The 7,778-nt window shown below is 43.5% G+C and overlaps 1 pseudogene; it reads left to right on the top strand.

Annotated features, from left to right (window-relative positions):
- Positions 1–240: 240 nt before the first annotated feature.
- Positions 241–898, top strand: LOC785043 (mitochondrial import inner membrane translocase subunit Tim17-A-like; annotated as a pseudogene).
- Positions 899–7,778: the final 6,880 nt, after the last annotated feature.

The following is a 7,778-nucleotide window of genomic DNA, read 5'->3' as shown; positions in this document are numbered from 1 at the left end:
ATAATCCATTCCATTCTTTGACTCCCTGGTTTTTGCTAGAGGAACTGGATGTATTCGTGCAGGTATGTTAATATATGTGCACAGACCTTGCATTTTGTGTTCAGACTGGAGACTGGACTTGTCCTCCGCTGATCAGCTCTGGGACTATCCTTGGACAAGTTCCCTGGCCTCCCTGGAGTGCAGTCTTCCCATCAATAAAGGAGAGGCTTGGGCCTGGCATCTCGGTGCCACAGAGTCGAGATGGAAGAGCATGGGCATGAGCCCCGACCCTGGCACTTTGAGGATGACGGTGGTGGGGCCTTTACAGTAGGCGCCATGGGTGGTGGTAACCTTTCAAGCGTTCAAAGGTTTTTGCAGTTTTCTGGTGGGAGTTAACCACAGACTATGAGGAAGTTTGACCGCTCTTAAAACCAGAGCTCCTCAGTTGGGAGCCAGCTTTGCAGTTTGGGGAGGTCTGTTTTCTGTGACTGACTGCAATATGGTTCAAGTCAGAGGGAAAGAAGATCCCTGGAACTCCATCCCAAGGAGCTGTTCTGGCAGCAGGCAACGGCCCAATGACTGTGGTTGAGTCCGTGTTGATGGGTAGCGTTCTCCGAGCTCTAACTGAATCAGCTGGTATCTTGTTGATAAGATTTGCTTCAGCACGATTTCCAAATGGTCCTGTTTGCTGCAGATCCCTCCCAGGTGCCTTCAGCCCAGTTACCATCCTCATCTTTTGGAGACTATAAACAATTCCAACAGAACTTCTTTCTCAGAAGACATTGAGCACCTTTTTCTATTTAAAGGAACACGGGTACTCCCAGGTGGCACTAGTGGTAAAGACCCTGCCTGCCAATGCAGGAGACACAAGAGACCTGGGCTTGGCCTCTGGGTTGGGAACATCCCCTGGAGGAGGAAATGGTAACTCACTCCGGTATTCTTGCCTGGAGAATCCTGTGGACAGAGGAGCCTGGTGGGCTAAGGGGTCACACAGAGTCAGACACCACTGAAGTGACTTAGCATGCATGCCCAGGGGGAGGTCTTAAAAGACAATAAATTCGTTTATTCTCACTTGGATTGCGTTTGTGATCAAAATAAATGTTTAAAGTGTTAATAAAAGGAAATACAAGAAGTCCTTAGGAATGAAGGACTAAAAGCAATGAAGCATGACCATCATTTCCAGGGGGACTTCTCTGCCTGGTTTTGTTCTGTTAGTCAGACAGTGTTAAAAAAAAAAAGTCTGAAAATTGCCTTTTATTATTATTTTTTTTAAAGAAGAGGTTTGGAGGAGACAGAAGACCCTTGAGGCACCTCTCTGGTGACTCTGTGGCTGTGACTGCCTGAAGTAAGATATTGTCAGTATAAGGGGTTTGTGCAATGATCCCAAGAAGTACATTTAAATGATAAACATTTTTGTAACAAAACTGGAAGTCTTATATGAGAACATGTGTAGGTTTGTGGGTTTTTCCAGGCTTTACTTAATGTCTCTAGAATGATGGTTGTACAATTTGAGCCAGAATCAGAATCACCTGAGCCTTTTAGAACAGTGACACTCCCTCCAGCCCCTGTGGGAGGTCCTGATTCAGTCAGTTGGGGGGAGGCGTGGGACTGGAGAAATTACCTTTTGAACAAGTTCCAGGAGTCGCTGATGGTCTAGAAGAACCAGCCTGGAGAAAATAACCTGGCTAGGGGAAGGCATTTCTTGTAAGGATTTTGTTTTTTTTTTTTTGCTCCCTTTCCAGAATTCTTAGAAAAGTGTTCCAAAGATTATGCAAGGATATCTTCAAGGCCCATTTGATTTGAAAATTTCCCATAAAAACAATGAAAGCATTGCTCCTTTGGATGCTCCAAGTAGGAGCCAATGAAGAGATTAATGGCATAGGTCTAACAGTGGCCGAGGAAGAGAGTGGATTGTTTTCGGTTGACTAGAGAATCCTGCACACAGAAAGCATGCAATTTCTTTGAGGAATTAGACAAGAAAGTGAGATGGTTTTCTCTGTGGAGCACATTTAACCTAAATACCAAGATGGGCTCAGGATGTCACAGTTACTTGATGGGTACCTGGGTAAGCCCTCACAGACATTTCCCATCTTGTCACTCAGCTCTCCAGTGTTCTTGCCTGGAGAATCCCAGGGACGGGGGAGCCTGGTGGGCTGCCGTCTATGGGGTCGCACAGAGTCGGACATGACTGAAGTGACTTAGCAGCAGCAGCATAGGCATGTACATGAGAGTCAGCAAACTCAAGCAGGGATGTTGACCAAGCAGCCTTCTCTGCCTGTGGAACCAGTTCCCATTCCAGAAGTAAATCATGTATTATCATTTCCCATATGTTTTGCACACGCCACTCCATCTGCCTAGAGGGACTCCGCCCAAGACACTTCCCTGTTGCTATTGCTGTCCTCCTGTTAACCCTCTGTGAATGATTAACCTTTGGACTTGCCAACCTCTCACTGTCCTTGTTCAGTGATGAGCTGCTTCTTCCATGGAACTGGAAATATCTTGAGTACACAGCTGGTCTTGGATTCATCTCTGTGTATCCAGAGCCTGATGGAGCATCGGGCAAATGTTTCCTGTTGAAAATAGGGCCATGGATAGTCACCGACAAAATCTTATCTTTCATATAAGTAATGCAATCAGTAAAACAAGACCACAACTCAAAAGTTGGCAAATGGAGAGTGAGAGGTCAAATCTCTTTGTACTTTCTCCATGTTCAAGCTAACAAACCAACGAACTTCCTCCTGTGTCCAACCATTCTCGGCTCTCAGTCTCCCCTGGTCTCCATCTGCTCCAGGATATGCCAGGGCTCTTCTGAAAATTTCAGAAATCCACCTTGGATTTCTCATCTGGCTCCTTCCCTGCACTCTCTGAAGGAGATTGCGGTTTGTGTGCTTTTTCTCCTTAGAGACAAATCAGAGCCCTGATGTTTCCACAAGTAAATGAAATGGAGGGTAAAATACCCGGTTCTTAGAAAGAAGCATGGGAGTATTTGATGTTACATTAGATTTTATGCTTGTTTTTAAAAAAAATAATGGGATAGTGCTCTTCATTTTTCTATCTAGCTACTTAAACTAGCTATCTTTATATTTGTGTGTTTTTTTTGTACAGAAAAATGTTTGAACTGATGTTTCCCTGATGTTAATTATGGACAATTTATATAGTGGGACTCAAGTGCCTTTTAAAGCACTGTTCTATATCATGCTCAGTACTGATTCTTAAAGAGATAAGCATTCATTATTTTTACAATTGCTAGGTTTTTACAATATGTTTACAATTTTTACAATATTTTTACAATTCAAAATTATTGCCTCTATCGGTATTTAGAAAATCCATGCCTCAAATAATGTCAGACAACGGATTTATCTGTTCTGTTTCTGTTTCTTAGAAGACACAAATGCCAAGATTCATAGTTCAGGTTACCAAACCCTAGAGCAGAAAGGTAACTTATCTTTATGCATAAATAAATTCTGTTGGACTGAGCTTTCATGACTGTTCAGTCTGCAGCATATGGAGCGTTCTTTGGGAGATGGAATCTAACTCTATTAAGGTAGATCAAAGAGGGAGTTATTTCAGGCAGCCAAGGTGGTTCTGTGTTAGAATGAGTCAAGGTAATGCTGTTTGGCAAGCTTTCCCAAAAAAGGCATGTAACCTTAGAGATGAGAAATAGAGCACAGGGTGGTTGTGACCTGACTGTTCTCCTTGGGAGACAAGAAGGGTTGTTGTTCTAAATGTGCTTGGTAAAGAACCTTCTAATTTTTTTGTCCCGATGACTTTATGAGGCTTTGGTGTTGCTATGTAAAGCTAGCCATACGTCCTTGGTGGGAACAGGAAATTAAAATGGAAGTTTTGGCTGAACCCTCTGGGGATAGATTTCAGATAACGCTATGACCTGTGAAGCAGAGCATCCTATAGGAATTTCCAAGTTAAAATCCTAAATTCAGTTACGTGATTCTAACACATCTCATCCACCTCAAGGGTAAAAATGGGTCCATTTGTTGGGGATCAAGAAGAATTTGTGAGAAGGATTTCCTTGGAAACGGATGCTTCAAGGGGACAAGGTTTGTGTGTGTGTGCGTGTGTGAGGGTACTTCTCCCACAGGGCAGTCAGGAGGGTTTTTAAGGCTTCCTGGGATCACATGGAAAATATGATTATGCATCCCCTTTCATGAGGAGGACACGACAGACTGGTGTCTGACTGTGCCTAGGGAAGGTTCAGGGTGAGAGATGGGCTGACTGCTTGCTGTGATCTTATTGAGTCTATGGGATGGAATAAAAGGCACATGTCAGGATGAGAAGAAATGAAGATGGCCTGTGGGCTCCTTTGGGTTAATGGCAGAACATCCTATCTCAGGCAGTGGAGTCCTTCAAGGAAAACAGCCACTCCTATACTAGGATCCAATGTAAGCAAGGGCCTGCTCCAAACCAGGGATGAAAAGCCAGAGGCAGGTCAGTCAAGTCAGGAGGTTTAAGGTATACTGAGATATAGTTCGGATAAGTCAGGAGTATGGCACCGGTTACATCAAGTGTCCACACGTGACCTCTTACATAACGACTGAAACATGAATTGGTCCCACCCCCGCTGAAGAAAGCACTGCCCTCAAGTGGAAATTAAAACAACACCCTCAACAGTGGACCAAACAACAAGCAAACACTGCTTGCTGGCAGTTCACACATCAGTAAATTTTGAACAAATTTACTTTTCCAGTAGTAATGTATGGATGTGAGAGTTGGACTGTAAAGAAAGCTGAGTGCTGAAGAATTGATGCTTTTGAACTGTGGTGTTGGACAAGGCTCTTGAGAGTCCCTTGGATTGCAAGGAGATCCAACCAGTCCATCCTAAAGGAGATCAGTCCTGGGTGTTCATTGGAAGGACTGATGTTGAAGATGAAACTACAATACTTTGGCCACTTGATGCGAAGAGCTGACTCATTGGAAAAGACCCTGATGCTGGGAAAGATTGAGGGCAGGAGGAGAAGGGGATGACAAGGGATGAGATGGTTGGATGGCATCACTGATTCAATGGACATGAGTTTGGGTAAACTCTGGGAGTTGGTGATGGACAGGGAGGCCTGGCGTACTGCGGTTCATAGGGTTGCAAAGAGTCGGACATGACTAAGCGACTGAACTGAACTGAAATTTTGAACAAACTTAAGGAATATCGATTAGAAGGAGGGGGGAGGCCAGATGATGAGTCTGACTTGGGACACCTGCATGTCATAGTTTGGACTTGTGCCTAGGACTTTGTTGACCTTGGTCCTAAGGTCACCCCTCCACTCTGTGAGGTCTTATCCCTAAGACCTATCCTACATGTTCCTTGCCTCACACAGGAAACACAAGATTGGTACAGACTTGGAAAATTGTAAGCCCTATTTTATTTCAATCAATTTTGGTTGAAAAGTATAAGCAAATTTGATGGAATTACAGTTGCAATTAGAAATTTTTTATAAAGAACCAGGAAAGAATGAGAGTCAGTTGATACATGAGATATGCAAATATAAGTTTTGAATCAACTATTGAATCTTGGCTAAAGTGAAAGTGACAACTATTTTCTGAACAGTTAGTTCAAAACTTAAATATAAACTTATTCTATATCTCATCTATGTAAAGAGATATATTCTGTGTCTCATAAAACTGAATATTTGTATCTGTTTACTATGAAGGACCTTCAGTTTCCCTAGAATATTGAGATACTGACTTGAGTAGTTTCAAGAATTGTTGTAAGTTCCAGACTAGACTATGATATACATAGAAACCAGTTTATTAGAATGTCTGTTGCAGAAAACTGTTCTTCCCTAAAGTTGAAACAAGTTTTTCTTGGGAGGTTCATTTACCATAGGACATTAAGTGATAGACAATGGGTGGTATCATTGCTCTAGCTCAAATTAACTCAATAAGGAAAAAAAAAGGACTGTAGATTTTCTTAAAATTAGGAAAATAATTAAAGGCATATTCTTCTTTGTGATATTTATTTACAACTAAAATAGCCCTTGAAACACAGTGAACATCTCAATTTCTTTTCCGTAGCTTACAGTAACCTTTACCCCTATTCATTCAACCAAATTTACCTCAAGGGTAGGGATGGTATCAGATCTGACCCTGAGACCCAGAGGATTCCCTTGCCTCATATGGGCTTCATCACTTTGTCTATAACTTGGAATTCTCTTGGCTGTAAATTTTTTCCAACAATAAAAAATTTAATTTTTTATTTTTATTTTACAGTGGGGCAGGGATGATTAACAATGTTGCATTAGTTTCAGATGTACAGCAAAGTGATTCAGTTATATATTTACATGTATCTATTCTCTTTGTTGTAATTTACAGAAAATTCAACTCTACAGTGACTCAAGCAAAAGAACTTATTAGCTCCCACAACTCTACATTCTAGATTATATCCAGGCAAGACCCAGTGGTCGTGGGATGTCATTAGGAGGGGCTCACTCAATCCTGGTTCTGCTTCCTCTAGGTTGGCAGCTTCTCCCCTTGTTTGGTCAGATGACTACTAGCAGGTCTGTACTTTTATTTCATCAGTTTAGCAGTCTTGGTGGAAAGAGCTTCTTTCTCAACAATTCCAGTACCAGTTCTGAATCTGAAGAATATGGGTTCTGATTGGCCCAGTTTGATCCACCCCAAACCAAAGGGACTTCCCTGGTGGCTCAGCTGGTAAAGAATCTGCCTGCAATGCAGGAGACCTGGGTTCGATCTCTAGGTTGGGAAGATCCCCTGGAGAGAGCAAAGGCTACCCACTCCAGTATTGTGGCCTGGAGGATTCCATGGACTTTATAGTCCATGGGGTTGCAAAGAGTAGGACACAACTGAGTGACTCGTTTTCAATCCAGTTACTACTTTGGTGTGATGCAGGCTCCGAGTGGCAACACCTGGGTTACATCTCCCATACCCAGCAAGAAGAGGGCGTCAGACCTGGAGTGTGTGCATGCAGGGGTATGGGCAGCAGGGTTGTTTCGAGTAAGGAAAAGATCTCCCTCATTTCTGTCCGGGGTTCCCTGGTGGTTCAGATGGCAAAGAATCAGCCTGCAATGTGGGAGGCCTGGGTTCAATCCCTGGGTTGGGGAGATCTCCTGGAGGAGGGCATGGCAACCCACTCCAGTATTCTTGCCTGGAGAATCCCCATGGACAGAGGAGCCTGGCGGGCTACAGTCCATGGGGTCACAAAGAGTCGGACACGACTGAGTGACTAAGCACACAGCACAGCACGTGTCTGTCCAGCCCTCTTTCATTCCTTTCCTCCTGGGTGGAGTTTTTCAGGGTGCCCTCTTCACACTCTATACCTGGCCTCCTACCTTCTCCATCTCTTCTTCACACCTAAACCCTCTAGCTTCATAATCATAGTCCCACTTTAGAAGTTACATGGGACACTTGAACCTCAAAAGTTCCTGGTGTCCAGGCCCCATCCATGAGATTCTGGTTTAACTGGTCTAAGGTGCAGCCCTCTCTGCTGTGATTTCAGCTTCATAGGTGGTCATAGGTGGGATTTCAGCGTGCAGGCAGACTTCAGAACTATTGCTGCCAGTTGAACTCGGTGCTTAAACACCTGCCCATCCTCTAAACAGAGCAAGATGAGGTTTGAGTGCTAACCCTCCCGGGTATTGCATTTAGCCATACCCAGCCCTGCCGCTAAAGGAATGCAGTGGTAATGAAACATCAATCACCAAGACAGAGAAAGCAATTGGAGAAGCATCATTACTCCCGAAATAATGCGAGAAGGATCCCTCAGTTTTCCCTTGCACATTATTTACCTAGTTTATAATTAACCTGACTGAGATGAGCTACCAAATAGATACCGA

This window comes from Bos taurus, chromosome 7 (genome assembly GCF_002263795.3).
Source record: "Bos taurus isolate L1 Dominette 01449 registration number 42190680 breed Hereford chromosome 7, ARS-UCD2.0, whole genome shotgun sequence".
Taxonomy (NCBI): Eukaryota; Metazoa; Chordata; class Mammalia; order Artiodactyla; family Bovidae; genus Bos; species Bos taurus.
Note: the sequence above shows the minus strand (reverse complement) of the source record. Positions and strands in the feature narration are given on the sequence as shown.